This window comes from Pinus tabuliformis, chromosome 9, assembly GCF_031772625.1.
Source record: "Pinus tabuliformis cultivar Carrire ecotype Pingquan chromosome 9, CPIR1, whole genome shotgun sequence".
NCBI lineage: Eukaryota > Viridiplantae > Streptophyta > Pinopsida > Pinales > Pinaceae > Pinus > Pinus tabuliformis.
This window is the reverse complement of record NC_142307.1, coordinates 1,877,326,587-1,877,349,911: the sequence shown is the minus strand read 5'-3', so window position 1 is coordinate 1,877,349,911 and position 23,325 is coordinate 1,877,326,587. Positions and strand designations below refer to the sequence as shown.

Here is a 23,325-nt window from a genome sequence, read left to right as displayed (position 1 = left end):
GATATTATTTTGTAAATAATTTGTTTTGAGGTTTGAATTAGTTCAAGAGAAAATCTATAAGTATTTTGTGAAAATATTTAGAAAGGGTTGGATGATGCAAAAGAGAAGTTCTTTCTTTGATTGTAAGTAGTGAACTATATTTTGAAGTAATCAATTTAGAAATACAAAGGAAGTATTGCTTCAAGATTCTTGTGTCAAATAAATGGTGATGTTTTCCTCTTTATTAATGTGTTATTCCTTCTAATTTTTCACAATAATGTTCTTTCCTAGTTGTTGCAAGAAGATTAAGAGTTGAATTTACTTACAGTACTTTGCTTTGGCTTGTTAAACAATCTCAATGTTTTCCATCTAAGATTAAATATAAAATTCATTTAAGTATGATTTATATTTAATTGAATCTTACTTCCTATTCATCTTATTCATACCACATATAATTCACGATATCCAGCAGTTTGCGTACCTCGCTCTCTTTCAACTACTCTATTAATTTATGATTGATTACTAAAGATATTTTATGACTCCATGCCCAATGGAATTTTCTTTCATTTTACAACCAAAACTTTAAAAAACCTATCTTGACCTTTCATAACTAACCTAAGATCTAAAAAGTGAGATTAAAATCATACAGAGAGAGCCCTCTCTGAAGCTGGAAGGGCTAAAACCAAACTTTAAAAGCGGTTTGTAGTTACCTTTGCAGTTTCCTCCTCAGCCTAGGAAAACTATGGATTTCTAACACCTGGCCTTGTCGTTTCCTAGATAGCCATTGTGTTGTGGGTTTCCCACTTGATATTTTTATGATTGGTGCTCATTTTACTTATGTTTGTGGATTGAGTTACTAGTTCGTGGAGCCTTGGTCAAACGAACACTCTGGAAGCCATGGAATAGATTGGCTTGAGCTACTAGTCCTGGAATGCTTAGTCAGACAAACACTTTGGAGCCCTTGGTGGGTTGAGATAATAGTCCTAGATCCTTGGTTGGACAAACACTATGGAGCGCTGCAACAACTGTGGGTTGATTTGCTAGTCGTGGAGCCAAGTTTGAGAAAACACTCTCGAGCCCTAGGAAGCTTGGGTAGACACCAATTCGGTGATGGTTAGTGATGTCCTCGCATGAGGTGGAATCACTAGTTTAGGGTTGAGGTGGTTTAGCGTCTGGAATCCGTTGTTTGGTTTTGTGTGGTTTATTCCATGAGATCCCACATTCATGCTTGGTATATGGCATGGGGGTGATTGACTGAAAGAGATATTTGGTTCAACCCAATCTATGGTCGGATGGTACGTGAAAGTCTAAATTGGTTGAATTTTGCGTATGTTAATAAGAGTTATTTTCCTATTGTATTTTTATGAGTATTTACACTTGTTATTATATGTCTTTATGGTTGTTCTATCATTATTATTATTCGAGTTATATGTTGATTATAAGCATGGTTTCATGATAGATTCTAGTTATGGCTCTTAACATGTTTTGTTTGGTAAATTAATGGTTATTAAATGCATGATATAATAGATGTTATTGCAACCATTGTGAGAGGGAATTAGACCTTCTTGATGATTCTTAGATATGTATCAAACCCCTATATTTAGATATACATTTATGACCTATAGATTACATGTTCACAACATGTTTAATGAAATGTATGTCATGGTCAGGCCTAGTTGGGTTAATTTCTTGACTAAGTTTTGCATTAATGGATTTTTCCTTATGTCATTCATCATTCTATAAAGTTCTATCAAGTTTTTGGCAGAAGTTTGGATACTAGCCCTCAAAAAGTGGCTCTGACTCTAAGGTTGCATACTCAAAACTGGGAAATCTAGACTACAGTCATTGGGAGACAAGGTTATATATGTGACTGGAGAGTTACAACCGTTGGATTTCCTTCTTATGCAAGTGACATGGATCCTATATCACTAAAAGAGAAATTTAACTCAGGGTTATGGAACCTAGAGTGGTTAACACTCCTATCAGTTGGAGTCATCTAGTGAACATGATGTTGATTGGACCAGAAATGTTGGCAGAGATGGAACATGAAATGGAGGTTATCAAGAAGAATCTAAATGCAACACGGGATAAACAAAATAGTTATGCATATCGACACATGGAATTTAGGGAGTTTCATGTTGGGAAACATGTGTACTTATGCATCAAGCCCAAAAAGAGCTCCTTGAGGATTGGATCATGTGTGAAGATGGCACCTCAATATTGTGGGCCTTCCAATATTCTTGAGAGGATTGGACTAGTAGCATATCGACTTGCATTGCCTTTGACAATGAAAGTCCATGATGTTTCCATGTGTCATTGCTTAAGAAGTATGTGAAAGATGTTGATAATGTGATTAACTAGTGTATATTGTAGGTGGAGCCAAAAGGAGAATTTCATCCAGAATGTCGGTGCATTTTCTAGCGAAAGATGCTCATGCTCCCGAATCGAGCAGTCAAGTAAGTTAAAGTGCAGTGGAAGCACATTGGGTCTGATAAAGTTGTTGGAAATAAAACTGAGAGGGGGGGTGAATCAATATTAGCAATTTAACAATTTTTCATTTCCATAAACAAATTGATATACGCTACTTCTATTAATTAAACCTGCGTATATACTCAACTGTGTTTAGATAAAACTGCGTATATCTTGCAAACTTCTAATTTAGTTAGCTGATCATAATTTGTGTATCAGAACCATAAAACAGTAATCAAGTGCAGTAAACAATACAGGGAATCACACACATGAACACAAGATATAAGGTGGAAACCAAATCTGGGTGAAAACCACCTGCTACAATTCATCTCTATCTTCTTTTTACAATATTTTTGTGCTGGTGTAGTCTTATACCAGTACGTAGGCTTCTACCTGCGGAAGGCTACAACCTTCTTTCTCTCTCCAACTTTTCCTGGAAGGGAGCTACAACCCCCTTAGCTCTTGTATTAGCTGATGTATTAGTACGTAGGTGCTGACCTACAGAAGGCTACAACCTTCTCTTTTCTTCCAGGGACCACATTTCATAAATTTTCAGACTGGATCCATCAATAACATCAATCAAACATCAAATATATCTGCATCAACCAATCTCCTTTGCACCAACCATAAAATGAATACAGTAATAGTAACCAGAAACCAATCCTGAACCCAGAACACTACAACAATAAACAGAAGTAGCTAAAACATATTTTATGAGATGTATGCTACTTCAATGTGTAGAGCCTGCGTGCATACGCTGATATATTAAGGAAAACCTGCATATACGTTGTTGTGAATTACAGAACCAACGTGTATACGCACCCTTGCTATGCTAAACCTGCGTACAGATCTATAAAAGATGATTTACCCTTTTCAACTATTCAGACATCAGTTATACCCAGATCATTAGATTTATAGATCAAGTCATGCACCAAATATAACAGATCAAAATCATACAAAGATACTTCTCTTCAAGCCTTAAGATCTTGACCCACCAATAGAACTTATCCTTCTCTTAGCGTTCAGGTTCCTCCTTGATTTAGATCTAGCTATGCACCATAACCCAATGACCAGTATTCTAGATCTTGTTCTTCATAAGATATCCAATACTTGAGTGCCTTTTCCTAATGATCTCCTTCCCCTTTTATAGTCTTAGGCCTTACTCAATACCATGGTCCAAAACCACTTAGAACCAATACTTGGGTTCAGCACTTCGGACGAGATACCATGGTCCAAAACCATAGGTCCGAATACCAAGGACCAAACACCAAGTTTTCCAAACTGTACACACTTTTATGTGCATGGAACTGCGTGTATACGCATACGTGCCTCTTGGTCTGGGAATACGCATGTATACGCGGCTTGGTCAACAGGAACCTGCGTATACCTCCTTTTCCTTTATTTTGAGATCTTGTGATCCTGAACTATCATCTGAGTGATTTGTCGAGTGAGTTGCCATCAAGGACAATACCTGTGCCATAGTGCCAAACCTGTGTCATAATGCCAACAATCTCCCCCTTTGGACTTGATGGCAACCCCAAGTCACTCTCCCCCTTTGTCATCAAGGGCAAAGGGTTATGCTCCCCCTAAGTACATGCTGAAATCTCTGCTTTGTTGAAGTGTGTTGTTCATGCTCCCCCTGACTGTAAGCAAGGTCTGCAAAAAGATGTTCTACAAGAAGAACATGACTCTATACATCATAAATGACCTTCCTATCACCAAAGACTCATACATACATCCATCTCCCAACCAAGTGGGGATATACCAATAGTGACTCATCCACCCAACCAAGTGGGGATACACAAAAAGCTTATACATGATAAAACAAGAACATTACATCATCCATCCCAGGCATAGTGGGGAAACAAGATAGGTCGTTACATGACCTTGATAATAAAAGAAATACATGACATAGAGACTAAATATCTAAGACAAGAATATGATAGTCATCAGCAACTATTATCAACAGCATCTGTCAATCATCATCCAGACCAACAGCCATGATCTCCCTCTACACCTATTCCACCTGAATAAAAAACAACTGTGAGATTGTACCAAGATCTTCTAAGATAATGCCAATAATGCATTATTAGAAGTATATGCTCGCCCTGAATCTATGCCAAATGGTCTCTGTCAGACCTATATCAGACTCTTTTCATCCTGAGTCTGGACCACTATTTTTCTTCAAACCAACATATATGCGACTGTATCCACAAAAACAGGCATATGTACACGAATGCTCTTCATGAAACTCGCGTAAAACCACTTTTCTCTGAAACAGATAAGTGTCAACAGTAAGATGATGCATCAACTACTCCCAGCTTCTGTCTGAGGTATTCAAATGTCTCCCTGGGCAGTGGTTTGGTGAATATATCAGCAACCTATTCCTTGGAGGGAACATACTCCAATTTGACCTTTTGTTCAAGCACTTGTTCCCGGAGAAAATGATATTTGATAGGTATGTGCTTGGTCTTTGAATGCATGACTGGATTCTTTGAAATACTGATTGCACTTGTATTATCACATAAAATGGAGATAGGTGGAGTACAAGTGATTTGAATGTCTTGTAATGTTTGCATCATCCAAAGGAGTTGTGTGCAGCAAGATGCAGCAGCCACATATTCTGCTTCAGCTGTAGATAATGCAATTGAACTTTGTTTCTTGCTGAACCAAGATACTAATATGAAACCCATAAAGAATGCATCACCACTAGTGCTTTTTCTGTCATCCACGCTTCCTGCCCAATCTGCATCTGTATATGCATGAAGTGTGAGATCTGTATCTCTAGGATACCATAAGCCATAGTTTTGTGTTCCTTGAAGATATTTGAAAATCCTTTTAACTGCCTGAAGGTGTGCTTCTTTTGGACTTGCTTAGAATCTTCCAACTATTCCTACTACATGCATGATGTCTGGTCGGGTACCTGTCAGGTAGAGTAGACTACCAATCATGGATCTATAGGTTGGTAGATGTATTGCTGCTAATTCATCATTTGTGCTGAGGCTACATCCTGTTACCATAGGGGTACATACTTGTTTTGAATCTTCCATGCCATATTTCTTCAAGATCTGCTTGAGGTACTTGGTTTGTGATAGAAAGATACCATCCTTGTTTTGTTGGACTTGCAAACCAAGAAAATATGTGAGCCCACCACGCAGGGACATTTCAAATTCTCTCTGCATCTCCAAAGCAAAGTTTTGACTCATGGCTTCTTCATTGCTACCAAAGATGATATCATAAACATACACAACAAGTATTAGCAATTTATCATTGTCAATTTTTATATATAGATTTCTATCTGCTGATCCTTTTGAAAAACCTTCTTGATGGAGGTATTTTTCCAGACGATAATACCAAGCCCTTGGAGCCTGTTTAAGACCATAGAGAGCTTTTCTGAGTCTGCATAAAAGTTTTGGATCAATTCCAAGGATAAGTCCATCTGGTTGCTCAATATACACTTCTTCGTCTAAGTCTCCATTTAGAAATGAAGATTTCACATCCATTTGATATACTTTGAACTTCTGAAAGCTAGAAAGAGCAAGGAACATTCTTATGGCTTCAAGTCTGGAAGTCGGTGCAATAGTTTCTTCAAAGTCTATACCTTCTTCTTGTGCATACCCTTTACAAACAAGTCTGGCCTTGTTTCTAATAACATCTCCATTTTCATTCAGCTTGTTTTTTAATATCCATTTGGTCCCTATGACAATCTTATCATTAGGTCTAGGAACCAATTCCAAAGTGTTATTCTTTTCAATCTTCTCAAGTTCTTCATTCATGGCCTTGACCCAGCATTCATCTTTGCATGCTTCACTTATATTTCATGGTTTGACGGAGGAGAGCAATGCTAGATAGCTTGAAGCTTCTGTAATAGTTCTTATTGTTTGTACACCTGCCTCTTTCTGCCCCAAAATTTGAGTCTCTAGATGGTTCTTCTGGACGTACCTGGATGGAGTCTTTTATTCTACCCTTATCTGTTCTTCTGGTACCTCATAAGTTTCTTCTTCAGCATTAGCCTGATTTGATGTTGAAGGATAGTCCTCATCATCTTCAAAATCTTCGTTTTTTATCTGCTTTCGATTGTTGCCTGCTTCATAAACCACCACATCAATAATTTCAACAATTTTTCCAAGTCTTTATTGTAACAGTTATATCCTTTACTTCGGGAAGAGTAACCAAAGAAAATGCCTTCATCTTCTCTAGGTTCAAACTTGCCAAGCTTTTCACCAGTCATTTTGATGTAACATTTTCTTTTAAAACTTTGAAGTATTTTTCAGTAGGAGTCTTACCATACCAAAGTTCATGAGGAGTTTGAGTGTTGTTTACCCAGACGTTTATTTTGTTGAGAATAGTAATGGTAGCAAATGCAGCTTCACCCCAGAAGGTTGCAGGAGTTCCAGACCCATCAAGCATAGCATGAGCCATTTGTTGAAACGTTCTGTTCATCCTTTCCACCACTCCGTTTTGCTGAGGAGTCCTTGTAGTAGAGACTTCCCTTGTTATTCCATGTTCTTCACAAAAGTCAAAAAATTCATCTGAGGTAAATTCCCCTCCTCGATCAGACCTGAGGTATTTGATTTTGCAATCTCACTCATTTTCAGCCATGGCTTTGAAATCTTTTAACTTTTCGAAAGCTTCGTCTTTATGCTTCAGAAGTCCTATCCAACACATCCTGGAAAAGTCGTCAATGAACAATATAAAGTATTCTTCTCCATGAGGTGACTTTTTCCTTGATGGACCACATAAATCAGTATGGACAAGTTCAAGTGGCTTACTAGCTGATCATTTCTTCTCAGGAAAATGTGTTCTCGTTTGCTTGCTAAACTGACATGATTTGCATATTGTATTGTCTAGAATTCTAATGTCAGGAAGATTGCGAACAACCTGATATTTGCATGCTTTCCTTATCTGAGGGAGGCTTAGATGCCCCAATCTTCTATGCCAAGAGATTGAAGATAGGATGTGGTTCTTACCTTCCAATAGATGAAGTTTCTCCCATCAAAGATTGGTGGCCTGATGGATGCCTCCTTTTCGTAGTTTCTCATGATGATAGATCTTCCTTCAAGCGATCAAGCTTCTTCTGAAGGACCTACTCTGATACCAATTGTTGGAAATAATACTCAGGAGGGGGGGGGGGTGAATCAGTATTATCAATTTAACAATTTTTCATTTACATAAATAAATTGATATACGCTACTTCTGTTAATTAAACCTACGTATATACACAACTGTGTTTAGATAAAACCGCGTATATCTTGCAAACTTCTAATTTAGTTAGCTCATCTTAATCTGTGTATCAAAACCATAAAATAGTAATCAAGTGCAGTAAACAGTACATGGAATCACACACATGAACACAAGATATAAGGTGGAAACCCAATGTGGGTGAAAACCACCTGCTGCAATTCGTCTCTATCTTCTTTTTACAATATTTTTGTACTGGTGCAGTCTTATACCAGTACGTAGGCTTCTACCTGTAGAAGGCTACAACCTTCTCTCATTCTCTAGCTTCTCCTAGAAGGGAGCTACAACCCCCTTAGCTCTTGTACTAGCTGATGTACTAGTACATACGTGCTGACCTATAGAAGGCTACAACCTTCTCTTTCTTCCAGGGACCACGTTTCATAAATTTTCAGACTGGATCCATCATGAACATCAATCAAACATCAAATATATATGCATCAACCAATCTCCTTTGCACCAACTAAAAAATGAATCAAACAATCACTTCTCTGAATGCTGTAATCAGAATACAGTAACAGTAACCAAAAACCAATCTTGAACCCAGAACACCGCAGCAATAAACAGAAGTAGCTAAAACATATTTTATGAGACATACGCTACTTCAATGTGTAGAACCTGCGTGCATACACTGATATATTAAGGAAAATCTGCGTATATGTTGTTGTGAGTTACAGAACCAGCGTGTATACGCGCCCTTTCTATGCTAAACCTGTGTGTAGATCTATAAAAGATGATTTACCCTTTTCAACTATTCAGACATCAGTTATACCCATATCATCATATTAATAGATCAAGTCATGCACCAAATATAACAGATCAAAATCATACAAAGATACTTCTCTTCAAGCCTTAATATCTTGACCCATCAATAGAACTTATCCTTCTCCTAGCACTCAGGTTCCTCCTTGATTCAGATCCAACTATGCACCATAACCTAATGACTAGTATTCTAGATCTTGTTCTTCATAAGATATCCAATACTTGAGTGCCTTTGCCTAATGATCTCCTTCCCCTTTTATAGTCTTAGGCCTTACTCAATACCATGGTCCAAAACCACTTAGAACCAATACCTGGGTTCAACACTTCAGACGAGATACCATGGTCCAAAACCATAGGTCCGAATACCAAGGACCAAACACCAAGTTTTCCAAACTGTACAAGCTTTTTTGTGCATGGAAGTGCGTGTATACGCATACACACCTTTTGGTCTGGGAATCCGCGTGTATACGCGGCTTGGTTTGCGTATACCTCCTTTTCCTTTATTCTGAGAGCCTGTGATCCTGAACTATCATCTGAGTGATTTGCCGGCTGAGTTGCCATCAAGGACAATACCTGTGCCATAGTGCCAAGCCTGTGTCATAATGCCAATAAAAGCTACATGGGAGGTGGATGATTATATGCGGGCTATGTATCCTTCTCTATTCACTGGTTGAGCATATGCCTTTTGATATATGTTTTTATGATGTTCTTTTTTTATGTATATATGCATATGTATGTTGTAAATATCATATCGAGCTATGCTAGAAAGCTCCAATAAGCGCTATGGTGTTCATGATACGTTGGGAATGTCTTCAACAGTACAATATAATGTAAATGTTGCATTGAGTTGTGTTATAAATCTCCTTGGGAAACATGTTTTTGGTTGGTTTATAGGTGTCATTGAAAACGAGGGATGGTGTTCCCCTGAGGGGGAGGGTTTTATAACAACCTAGGTTAAAAATCCATATAATAAATTTAGTAAAGGTAAAATAAGACAAAGGTCATGGAACACATATCCCAAGCCGAATGTTGGGAAAAAACATAGTGATGGGGATAACTTATTATTAATTAATAGCTATATAAATTGGAAAAGGCATTGGAAAAGGAAAAGAATCATTAATTGGCATTTATTTATGAAAATAAAGGAAAATAGGAGAGAAGGAAGATGAAAGGTCACAATATTGCACGTGAGAAAAATTGAAGGAAAAATAGAGAAAATGGTGAAAATAAAGGCCTCAATGATAAAAACACTTCTAAGGATCAATACTCTACTTTTTTTAGTTGAACTTTTTGATCATTTTTAGCTTGGAGCTCTCTCTCTCTCTATTCTCTCTCTCTCATACTCTTGCACACTTAGAGTTTCTTGGAGCATTGTGGAATACTTTGGATTTGGAGAAAGAAGGCAAAGGAAAAGTAGGAAAGTGCAAGGGGACAATATGATCAATGACTATAGTTGGATTTCTTTGCAATTATCAAGTTGCATGTATGATTTCATTGCTAATTTTGGCATGCATGGTATATGCATGTGATTATTTTCTTATGATCTGTCATTGACATGGAGGATTGCCTAGATTAACAACAAAATTTTCCTAGCCTTGCCATTTCCTCGATAGCCATGGTGTTGTGGGTTTCTAACTTGACTGTTTTCTAATTGATGCTCATGTTCCTTATGGTTGTGGGTTGAGTTACTAGTCCTAGAAACCTTGGTTGGAAAAACGCTCTGGAGCCCTTGGTGGGTTGAGAGACTAGTTCTGGAGCCTTGGTTGGACAAACGATCTGGAGCCCTGCAACAACTGTGGGTTGAGTTACTAGACCTGGAGCCATGTTGGAACAAACGTCTGGACTTGGAAAGCTTGGGTAGAGAACGATATGGTGATGGTTAGTGATGTCATATCGTGAGGTAGAATCACTGGTTGATGGTTGAGGTGGTTTGGCCTCTAGAAGCCCTTGTTTAGTTTTGTGTGGTTTATTCCATGAGATCCCACATTCATGCTTGGAATATGGAAGGAGTTTAATAGAATGAAAGATAGATTTGGCTCAACCGAATCTATGTTCAGGTGGTATGTGGAAATCCCTAAATTTGTTGGTTTTTGCATATGTTAATAAGAGCTCTTTTCCTCTTGTATATTTATGAGTATTTACACTTGTTATTGTGTGACTTGATGGTTATTCTATCATTGTTATGATTCTAGTTATATTTTGGTTATAAACATGGTTTCATCACAAATTCTAGTTATGGCTCTTAACATGTTTTGATTGGTAAATGAATGGTTATTAAATGCATAACATAATAGATGTTATTGCAAACATTGTGAGATGGAATTAGACCTTCTTGATGATTCTCAGATATGTATCGCACCCCTATGTTTAGATATGCATTTATGACTTGTAGATTACATGTTCACAATGTGTTTGACGAAATGTATGTCATGGTCAGGCCTAGATAGGTCAATTTATTGATTAAGTTTTGCATTAATGGATTTTTCCTTATGTCATTCATCATTTTATAAATTTCTATCAAGTTTTGGGTAGAGATTTAGATACTAGCCCTGAAAAAGTGGCTTAGACTCTGAGGTTGCATGCTCAGAACTGGGAAATCTAGACCGGAGTCACTGAGAGGCAAGGTTATCCATGCGACCAAATTTATATAGTTTTTCCTTACTATTTTATGTTATCTGATTATTAGACAATAGAGCCAATATCAAAGTTTTGAGTTTATGCTACTAGTTTGGTTACCTTAGTACAGGTGGCTTCAGTGGGGAGAAATACCATACCACGTGGGTTCATATAGGGGTATATATATATTGAGGAAAAAATAACATAATATATTGGGGATATATAGTGGGTAAATGATTTTTATATTGATATGTATAAAAAATGGACCTCAAAATTAATCAAAAAATATAAAAGGGTATAAAAAATGTTAATGAAAAAATGGATACCTACAATATCGAGTGAAAGTAGGGGTTTTTTAAATTTGGAAGGTGTATTGGGTTCATATTGCTAAGGGGTTAAATAATGTGATTTTTAGAGGTATTTTCCAATATGTAGTGAAATTAAGGGTATTGTATAGTATGACATGAATGCATGCAATATGTTAAATTTCATTAAGTGAAGCCCCCGTTCCTTAGTGGAACTAGTAGAGAAAATTTGTATTGTACCTTGGTGTTTTTCTTTAGTACTTTTAGTATAGTTTTTTTCCCTCTTCTACATTGTGGTATATGTAGTTGATATTTATCAAGTTTTAGTAGTGGCCAATATTGACATCTAGCATGGAGATGGTAGTATACATGATTAAGGGGAAGTCACAAAAATAAGAGAAACATATTTTATTTTTTATGAGACTAAGTGTGGATGTGGATGATCACCAAGGTCATGTAGGAGTGTTCCACAGCCTATAAGAGGTGCAAAACTTATTTGAATAAACTTATTTCCTCTAAACGTTTAGTCATTAAATTATTGAAAACGATTGTTTCGACAGTGAGGCCCGACCTAAATCCAAACAGGACCCTCATTTCCAATCCCTCTCTGCTTGTCGTCGATATGCCTTCATCATATTTTCCATTACAAAGCGGACACATGCACTGCACATGTTCGCATACTTGCTTAGAAGTGCCTCTTTGTTTTCTGGGATCTATTAGGGTCCTATGATTCATAGGATCAAATGATGATTGGCTATTATATTTCAGTTGATGGAACTGTAAATAACACTGTATTCTGCAAATTATTTCCAAGAAAAAAATAAAAAAATAAAAAATGGCTTGCAAATCAAAATGTGCCTTTAGAATAGATTAATCATGCTTAGGATAAATTAATTAGGTTTAAAATAATTAATTGTGTCATTTAATCACGATTAACCATTTGTAATAAGGCATCTAGCACTAGTTATTTTGGGTAGTCCAATACCATGGCTTTTATAGTCAACACCAACCAACCATACAGCTATATCTTGGGTTTTGAATATTCAGGAGACGAGACGAGAGGAGACTGTAAATCAGAAACGTGTGGATGATGAATGGGTTTTGAATATTGAGATTATCCATCAAGTCGGTCGAAATCGAGTGACGCAACTGTGAAGCCGCCAGCCGCAACTGCGAAGCCGCCGATTTATTAATATTATAATCTTATGCTTGCTTTGTTTGAATATCTTGGGTTTTGAATATTCATACATACGTACTCCAGGAGAGGAGACTGTAAATCAGAAACACGTGTGGACGATGAATATTCAGATTATCCGTCAAGTCGGTCGAAATCGAGTGACGCAACTGTGAAGCCGCCAATATATATGAGTGACTCACGCAACTGTGAAGCCGGCAATGAGGAAAAGGAAGAAAATATAGTGAGTGTGAACACAGTCACATACCAAACCATCTTAGTCTTTGAGACAAATTATTCATTCTTGGGTTTTGAATGCGGGTTTGCTAGCCATGTGGCTGAGGCGGTGCGGTTTTCCACTATGACGTCCTCCCTCCTCTCTCTCGTCAAATTTCCAAGATCGCTTAAGATCTCCTCGTCTAACTTATCGACTATTCAGTCACAGTGCAAAATGAGTAAATATATTCCAACTTTGAATTTTATTAACTAAAAACCAAAAAAATCACTTAAAATTTGCAAGACTGTATTTTTTTTCTCTCTTATATGTTGTGGTGTATTTTGGTGATATTTATCAGGTTTTAAGAGTGTTTAATATTGACATTTAGCATGGAGATGGTATCATACATGTTTTAAGGGTGTTTAATATTGACATTTAGCATGGAGATGGTATCATACATGTTTTAGGACAGCTAACAAAAAAAAGAGTGTTCCACAAAGAAAAAGAGGTGTAAAGCCCATTTAATTAGATATATTATATATAATATTTAAGAATTTTCTTTCTTGGCATTGTTTTACTTGAATAATGGCGATGACTTGATATAAATTCACTTATAGTAGCTAATAATAGTTGTCTTATGATAATTTTTTTTTTCTTCAGAAATACAACAAAGCCATTATCTTATTATCTATTTTAAGTAATCTATTTTTATTACTTTTAAATTATTTTAGCATTTCTTAAATCTAATTATTTTTTTAGAATAAATTAAATAAAATCAATAATACATCTACATTTATAAAATTAATGATATATGAGAATAAAATTATGTAAGTAAATCTACTTATTTCTTTTACCATTCTATTAATGGTTTTCAAGCATGGGAGGGAGAACTTGAAACAAGTGAAAAAACCTTTACGACATTAATTATATCCCTATGAAGTTCCTTTCTCTATTTAGTTTGTTTATCCATGCGGATTGGTTTGTTGAGTGTTGGAATGATTGTCGCTACTTATTGATGTTAAAATACTTTAAATGACTTTTTATATGTGAAAAATTACAATGAGATTCAATTATTGATTAATTGAATGACATTTTTATAAAACATGGGTGTTATTGCTTGAAAGTGGAGATATGCACCGTGAAATGTATTTATTTTGAATGATAAACTAATCTTAAATTTCATAAAATATTATAATATTATTGAGCAATATTTATATTTTAATTTATTGATAAGTAAAAATGAATATGTTGATGATAAAGCCTATTTATTAATATTATGATTATAAATATGTTTTATGTACTCAAAATATTAATAAAAATAAGGTATTTTTATTAGATATATTTTCTAAGCCTTATAAAAATATTCTAAATATAATGGTTTATGGTATTTATATTTTGGAATCACTTTCTATTGATACTTTTTATTTTTAAATAGATACACTAAATAAAGGTATTTTAAATATTATATGTTTCCATTTATTATTGATACATATTTTCCAAATGGTTAAAATTACACATTTAATTCTAATAATAGAATTGAAGAATTTAATAAAAACTCATTAATTTACATAAATTGTAAGTAGATCTATTAATTTTGGGAACCCCAAATTTAGGAACTTCAGAATGTCGGAGAATCAAAATTTTGGGACCTCGGAGGGTAGGAAAATCGGAACTTCAGAACGTTGAAATATCGGAGGTTCATTTAAAAGAAACTCGAGATAGCATGGAACTAATTTCAAAACTTCAGGACTTTAGAACCTCGTAACTTCTTACCTCCCGACCTCGAAAGGCTGCAATATCGAAACCTTGGAGGTTCAAAACTTCGGAATTTTAGAATTTTGTAACTTATTATTAATGAATCCTTTTTAAAAGCTACGAGGGTTGTCGTGAGCACCCGTTTACAAAGGAATTCGTGGGCAAAACCAAAGTATCAAGGCACCTTTTTTCTATCCTCGGACATGACACATGGTAGCAGTTGATCGGCTCTCAGGAGTTTACGGTGGCAAATAAATAACATCAGCGTGACATTGACATTGTTGTATGGAGGACACGTGGCAGTTAATTTTAGCATTATTTAATGGCTTAATGGAGAAAATATCCTGAGTCAACACCAGCCATACCATTTAAAATGGATCTTTCTCATGTTTTCTCTTCTTTTAGACACTTCACTTATTCCTTTATCTTATAAATTATTTCACAATAGAATTGCTATAAATCAAAATGTTCAATTTCAAGAGGATATAAATTACTTTTATTTTTTGAAATAAAAATATTTTTTGCAAGAGCTAAATCCTACCCCTTTATGGAGTACTAATAAGTCATTCTAAGTGGCATTGTTTTACTTGAATAATTGTGATTCCTTGATATGCATTTACTGATAGTAGCCGACAGTAATTTTCCTCACTATTGATTTGATAAGTAAATTATGATGAAAACTTTTCATTGTTTTAAGAAATACAATAAAACAATCATCTTATTATCTATTTTAATTAATTTATCTTTATTGTTTTAAAATTATTTTAGCATTTCTTAAATTTAATTATTTTGTTAAAATCAATTAAATAAAATAGATAGCACATTTAAATTTATAAAATTAATGATATATGACAATAAAATTATATAATTAAATCTACTTATTTCTTTTAACATTCTATTAATGGTTTTCAAGCATGGGTGGGAGAACATGAAACAGGTGAAAAAGCCTTTAGGATATTCATTATATCTCTATGAAGTTCCTTTCTTTTCTGTATTTAGTTTGTTTATCCATGAAGTTCATTTTGGGCATTGGTCTCTTGAGTATTGGAATGATTGTCTCTACTTTTAGAAATTGTTGATGTTAAAATAGTTTAAATGATGTTTATATGTGAAAAATTACAATGCTATTCAATTATTGATTAGTTGAGTGACAATTTTAAAAAACAAGTATGTCAAACTACTCATTGAAAGTGGAAATATGCACCATGAAATATATTTATTTTGAATAATAAACTAATCTTAAATTTTATAAAAAATCATAATATTATTGAACAATATTTATATTTTAATTTATTGATAAGTAAAAATGAATATGTTTACCATAAAGCATATTTATTAATACTACATGTGTCTTTCATAGTATATCCTGATATTAGGATGTCTAGTCCATTTAGGATAGAGCGCTTCCTAGATTCTAGTTCCCAATCCAGCTCGTTCCATTGTTCTGAGGCAAGGGCCTGGGGCCAATCCATTCATTCCTTCCATTTCCTCCATTCTTCACTAGACGATTATTCTTCCCAATACTGATATACCGTATGGAAGTTCCTTCCATTTCTGTATAGAAAGAGATCACTTAAGTCCTATCTCCCAAGAAATTTATCTCGCTGCTGCCATGAGTCTTGCCAAAACAAGGTTGTTTTCCCATTTCTGATCTCCTAGAAGACATGTTGTTGTATGAGATTTTTGTTTTGGACTTCCATATTCCAAATTTCTAAGCCTTTAGATGGGTCACGATATCTGATGATATCTTCTGTTCGAGTTGGCATGTTGTATTTTCGTGTCCAGATTTGTTTCCAGAGGTCGGGTCTGCCTTATATCCAACACCACCATAGTTTGGCTCCCATTACTTGATTCAGAGTATAAGGGTCCCGGAGACCCAGACCTCCTTCCATCTTGGTCTTAGTTAGGTTGGGCCATGATACCAAATCCCACTTCTTTACTTGTTGGGCTCCTCCCCATAATAATTTTTTAAAATTTTCCACCATCTTTGTGCAGGAGGTTTTTAGGGCTGCCATCCGTGAGAGCTGGTAGATCGGAATATGATTATAAATCATTATTATATAATGCATCAATATAATACAATGGACCAATTAGTCCAATACCATGGCTTCTATAGTCTAATATAATTTAAAATTTATTATATTACAATATATATTAATATATCATTATATATATTAACTCTAGATATATATATGGGAGGGAAGAACAAATACATAGAGCAATAGAGGTAGAGAGATAGAGGGAGTGAGAGAAAGGGAGAGAGAGGGAGGTAGGACAAAAAGCGATAGAGAGAAAGGAAGTGAGAGAGGACTTGAGAGGAAGGGAGAGGAAGAAGCAGAGAGGTAGGGATATAGAGATTGAGTTTGAAGGGGAGACAGGGAGGCAAGAAGAAATACATAGAGAGTGAAATTAGAGAGAGGGTGTGTATGTTTTTGGTTTATATAGAGATACAAAGAAGCATAGATAGAGAGAATGGGGGAAAGAATGAGAGAGAAGGAGGGAGGGAGGGATATAATGATAGAATTTGAGGGCGAAGAGAGAGAGAGAGATGGGAGAGAAAGGGAGATAGAGGAAGGAAGAGAGTGAGGATGTGAGGGAGAGAAGGAGAGAGGGAGGAAGAGAGAGAGGGAGGTAAGAATAAAGACACAAAGAGAGAAAGATGGAGAGAGAGAGAGAGGAAGTGATAAGGGAGATGTCAAGAGAGGGAGGTAAGACAGATAGAAGGGGGGAGAGAGGGGGAGAAGGGGAAAAGAGAGGGAGATGGAGAGGGAGGGAGAGATAAATAGATAAGGAGAAAGAGTGTGTATCTTTTTGGGGTGACATATAGATAAAAAAGAGAGATAAATAGATATAGAGATATAGATGGAAGGTGAAGAGAGGGAAGAAGAGAGAGATAGATAGATATGGAGCGAGAGAACATGTGTGTTTGGGTGGAGGTGAGATAGAGAGACAAAGAATTAGAGATAGAGGGAGATATAGATATAGATGGGGGGGGGGGCGGGGAGGGAATAATATTTCTTGCACTAGATTGATTGATTTCAGTGTAGATGGTGATTTCTAATCCTATTTCATTGCTTGCATTAAAGGAGTTAAACTAAAGGAGAGGGGAGAGGAATGAAGAGAGAAAGAATGAGAGGAGTGAGAGCGGGAGAGAAAGGTAATATATAAAAGGTGAGACACAAATATGCAGGGATGAGAGAGGGGGAGAGAGAAAATTAGAGAGGGAGGGAGATAGTGACATGGTTGGATATGTGAACTACCACCATGATAACACTCTTTCCTTCGGACTTGGGTAAACCTGTGATACAATCCATTGAAACCTCCTCCCAATGTTGGCTTGGAATGGATAAAGGTTGTAATGGTCCTAGGGCCTTAATTGTTTCAAATTTATTTTGTTCGCAAACCAAACATTCCGCCACAAACTTTTGAATATCTGATTTAAGGCCATCCCAAAAAAATCCTTCTTAACCCTGTGGTAGGTTTTTAGAAATCCTGAGTGCCCTCCTAAGGGAGAGGTGTGCAATTCCCTAAGAATCTTTTGTTTGAGCTATGAATTCTTAGATAGGTATAACCGATCCTTGTACCATAACAAATCATTTTTCCAGCTAAATGTATCAGATGTACTCGGATCTTGTTGTATCTTTTGAATGAGTGCCCACACTTCCTCATCATTCTTCCATTCATCACTTGCATCATTTATCCAATCTGGTTGGATAATAGAAATGGCGCAAAGAAATGCTTCTACATCCTCATCCTTTCTTGAGAATGCATTTGCCACAACATTTTGCTTCCCTTTTTTGTAGATGATTTCAAAGTCATAAGCCAACATCTTTGTGACCCATTTTTGTTTCTATTCTCAAGATAATATTTGTTCTAAAAAGTATTTAAGACTATTATGATCTGTTTTTACCTTGAAGTGTCTTCCCATTAGGTAGGGTCGCCATTTCTTAAGTGCATGTATTATTGCCAACGTTTCCTTCTCATAAATAGCTTTGTGTAAACACTTTCCTTTGATTGGACAACTTTCGAAAGCAATGGGTCTTTCTTCTTGCATTAAAATAGCACAAATTCCATTTCCTGAGGCATCACATTCCACAATAAAGGTTTTTGTGAAGTCCGATGTAGTTAACACTGGTGCTTGGCACATTGCCTCTTTAAGATGTTCAAAGACCTTCGTTTCTTCTGAAGTCCATGAAAATGCATCTTTCTTCAATAATGTTGTTAGAGGTGCTACTATTCTCCCATAATTCTTAACAAACTTGCGATGATACCCTGTCAACCCAAGAAATCCTCATAGATGCTTTATCAATGTGTGGATTTTCCATTCCTTAATGGTTTCAATTTTGCTAGGGTCTACCCTAACACCTTCATGATATACAATATGACCTAGATATTCCACCTCTTGTACTCCAAAGAAACATTTGGAGATTTTTGCACATAATTGTTTCTCCTCCAATAGTTTGAGCACCATGTCAACATGTTGGACATGATCCTTCTAAGACTTGTTGTAGATTAGTATATCGTCAAAAAATACTAACACAAATTTTCTAAGGAAGGGTCTGAAAATGCAATTCATCAAACCTTGAAATGTAGAAGGTGCATTAGTAAGGCCAAAAGGCATGACCAAAAATTCATAATGACCCTCATGAGTTCTAAATGTTGTTTTTGGAATGTCTTCAATCTTCATTATGATTTGATGATATCATGAACGAAGATCCAACTTGGTGAAGTAAATTGATCCATGCAATTCATCCAATAATTCATCAACGACGGGAATGGGAAATGTATCTTTAATAGTGAGCTTGTTGAGGTCCCTATAATCTGGACACATGCACCATGATCCATCCTTCTTGTGAACCAATACTACTGGAGTAGAGAACGAACTTTGACTAGGTTGAATTATACCAGCCTCTAGCATTTCGTCAACCATACGTTCAATTTCACTCTTTTGGACATAGGGACATCTGTAAGGCCTGATGTTTGGAGGAACACTTCCTGGAATAAAATTAATAGCATGATCATGATCACGAATAGGTGGGAGGCCTTTGGGAGTCTCATATACCTTGGAATGATTGTCCAAGACTTTTTGGAGATCTGGAGAAATGGATGATTTCGATGTGGCGACCTCTAGTGAACATAATTGTACAATTATGCCTCATTGTTCTTTCTTTAGAATCTTTTTCATTCTGTTAGAGCTGATTATCTTTCCCGGTTTCCCTGCGATACCCCTTAATTCAACTTCCTTTCCTTCTGAAGATAATTTCATTAAAAGTTCTTGAAAATTAAAAGCTATTGTACCCAAGGATTGTAGCCATTAGAATCCTAGTCGAACAACAGCACCACCCATTGGAATGGAAAGCATTGGGCTATTAAATACATATTCTCCCATGGATAGCTTAATATTATGGCACTTTCTTGAACAATTTATGGTTCCTCCACTTGCAACCATCACTTGACACTCTGGTGCTAGATATAGGAAGCAATTCAATTCCTTGGCTATCTTATAATAAGTAAAATTATGGGTACTTCTTGAATCAATCAACACTATTACCTCTTTCTTCTTGATATACCCTTCTATATTGATAGTTTGAGGAGTGGTAATTCCCACCAATGCATTACAAGATATGGTAGAATTCATTTCTTCTTTTCTAGGGATTTTTCGTGGTGTATATCCTCTTGTTTTGACATGTCTTGTCCCTTTTCTTCCTCCTCTTCAAAATCTATGTAAAATAATTTCTTCTCTGCACACTTATGACCTTTAGTGTGTTTTCTATCACAACTGTAACAAAGCCCTTTTGCTATTTTTTCTTCCAATTGTTGTGGTGTCAACCTTGTAGGTTGTCGATGGCTGGGAGTAGCAACACTTCCATCTTTATGATTATGAGTGGTAGGCTTCCTTGTTGCATAATTTTGCTTTCCATTTTTCTTGCCAACCCGAATGCCTTCTCCAATGAATCTGGTTCCCAAAGGAGAACCTCATGTTGGATGTTATCTTTTAAAGTCCCTATGAACAGATCAATCCTATGCTCTTCTCGAATATCTTTTACCCTTATATTCAATTTTTGGAAGTCCTCAATGTGCTCCATCATTGAACCCTTTTGTTTGAGATTTATCAATTGGATAAAAAAAGTGCTTCTTTTTGTATCCTCATAATGTGCTATCATTTCATCCGTAAAAATAGCTCAAGTGACAATTTGTTTACGAGAGCAAAGCCATCAATACCATACAAACTGATTTGGTTCCAAATATAAAGTTGCAATGCATACCTTTTGTGTGTTTTTCAAATTATGGAGATTGAACAATTGCTCTACCTATAGTATCCATGTTCTGGGATCCTTGTCATCAAACTTTCTCATATCGATCTTTGGAACATGGTGGTTCTTCGATCCGACGTTAGAGTCTACTAAATCATGATTAACATTTATTTTGTTCTCATCATGAGTTTCCTTTACTACCCTTTCGCCATTAGTGAGTATTTCTTATAGAAATGGTGTCCTGGGTGCAGGTGTTAGTGACAATCGTTCAAAACCGGAAACAATTTCTACTAGTTCAGGCTGAATCTCTTCTTTGGTTTCCTGCGGAGTATCAGTCATCTACCTCCAAAGTTATCTATTATGCTAAATTAGCAAAACTGCTTAATTTCCCCCAACAACAAGCGCCTTACAAGTCCTTAAAAACATCGTAAATCGTAAATGCAAGTTCCTCAGGGCAACGTTCATTTACTTATGACCGATGCGATGCAAGATTGATCTAACTGTCAGCAGTCTTTAGTGATACAACGGTCACTGTGATATCGCACGGGAATCTGCGCGATGATTATCCACCCTCACGAAGCCGATGAGGTTTATAAGTCCTCAATTTATAAAAGTTTGGGTCTGCCACTTAGATTAACGTTCGTTCATTTTTAAGCCTGATATCCATCAGATAATAGTGGCCATTAGATCCTACGGCTCACGTGACTTCTATTAACACACCAGTTAAAACCAGGGCCAACCCCCGTTGTTGACTGTGACATAAGGCATTGAAAATGAATTCAATGGTCAGGAATGATTGCGGTGTTTCAACCTGACCAAGGAATCCGTACACATTCAAACCATGCAGTTTCTAATAAACAACGAAAGGTGATTAAATGTGATCACACAGAACTCTAAGTTTTTAGGGCTAAACTAGAATTTCAATAATACACAGTGATATTACGGAGGGATGCAACACCTCCAGGATTGACCAAATATACACGGAAATACACAGAGATATAATTTCTGCAACTAAATCTTATATGGCAAAACAAGTCGAATCAGTCAAAATCCCCTTACAATGATCCAGAACTTACATAAGTATTGGTTCATTTAACAACCAAATCCTAAATCAAAGGATCGAATTAACTAATCCTATCTAATCTGCATAATATTCTCCTTGAGAATCTCCACTACATCTAACTACTTGAATTTATTACATGATAACCCAAATCCTAGATTCTAGTTCAAATCTTGACTAGAAAGCTTTGTAAATTGACATCTAAAGGACCCCACTCCTTTGCTTGTAAACTTTTTTTTGTATTTTTGGAATAAGTTCGAAGCCTTTTGCATTTAAGCCTCATGCTCCTGCATCAGACTCCTGAGGAAAAAAATTCTTCATGGGCTCCTGTCCATGAGCTCTTCTACAAAAATGCCCAATATTTGTAGCATGGCATCTGTCACCCAAGTAGCATCAGTAATTGGTTGATCTTTCCAGTTGACCAAATACTGAAAATACTCCTCTCCCCTTGTCTTTTTCAACAATTTGTTGTCCAGAATACTCTCTGGCTGCAATTCCTTTGTTGTAGGTAACTGTTTTACCCAATCAATTTCTTGTTTCTCTTGGTCTTCTATTGTGTCATCTACATTTTCACCTTCATACCTGTACAAATCAGCAAAATTGAAAATTGGATATATTCCAATATCAGGGGGTAATTCAATTTCATATGCATTTGCAGAAAATTTCATCAATACTCTGCATGGTCCAATTTTCTTGAACTTTAATTTTTTATACTCACTTTTTGGAAATATTTCCTTCCTCGGGTGGGCTAAAACCAAATCTCCAACTTCAAAGTTAACTTCTCCTCTCCTCAAGTCTACTCTGCTCTTGTACTTTATGTTGTTGTCGTGTAACTGTTGTTTTACCTGTTCATGTATTGTCTGCATCTCTGAAGAAAAATCTTCCCCTTCAGCACTTCTCATCTCAACCTTTTCCAGATTTCTTAATTCATACACTCCCCTTGGGTGCATTCCATAAACTATATGGAATGGACTCTGCCCTGTACTCATGTTAGGATAGTTATTATATGCATATTCGGCTTGTGCAAATAATTGATCCAATTGTTTTGGATGTTCACCTGTAAGACTTCTCAGAATATTACCCAAGCTTCTGTTTACAACTTCAGTCTGTCCATCCATCTGAGGATGATAAGTAGAACTGAAACTCAGTTTAGATCCAAGCTTCTTTCACAATCTCCTCCAAATATGTCCAACAAATTTGGAGTCTCTGTCTGAAACAATACTATTAGGTAACCCATGCAATCTTCTAATCTATTTAAAAAATAGATTAGCAATGTGAGTAGAAGCACTGGTTTTATAACATGGAATAAAATGTGCCATTTTTGAAAATCTGTCAACCACAACATAAATTGAATCATTTCCTCTTTGAGTCTTTGGTAAGCCCAAAACAAAATCCATGCTTACCATATCCCAAGATCTATCTGGAATAGGTAATGGAACATACAACCCTGTGTTTTGGCTTCTTCCTTTTGCATATTAGCATACTTTACAATTTTT

The 23,325-nt window shown here is 36.0% G+C and overlaps 1 pseudogene; it reads right to left on the bottom strand.

The window, feature by feature from the left end:
* LOC149156396 (boron transporter 1-like) overlaps positions 1 to 22,682 on the bottom strand; it is a 58,959-nt pseudogene extending 36,277 nt beyond the window's left edge.
* Positions 22,683 to 23,325: the final 643 nt, after the last annotated feature.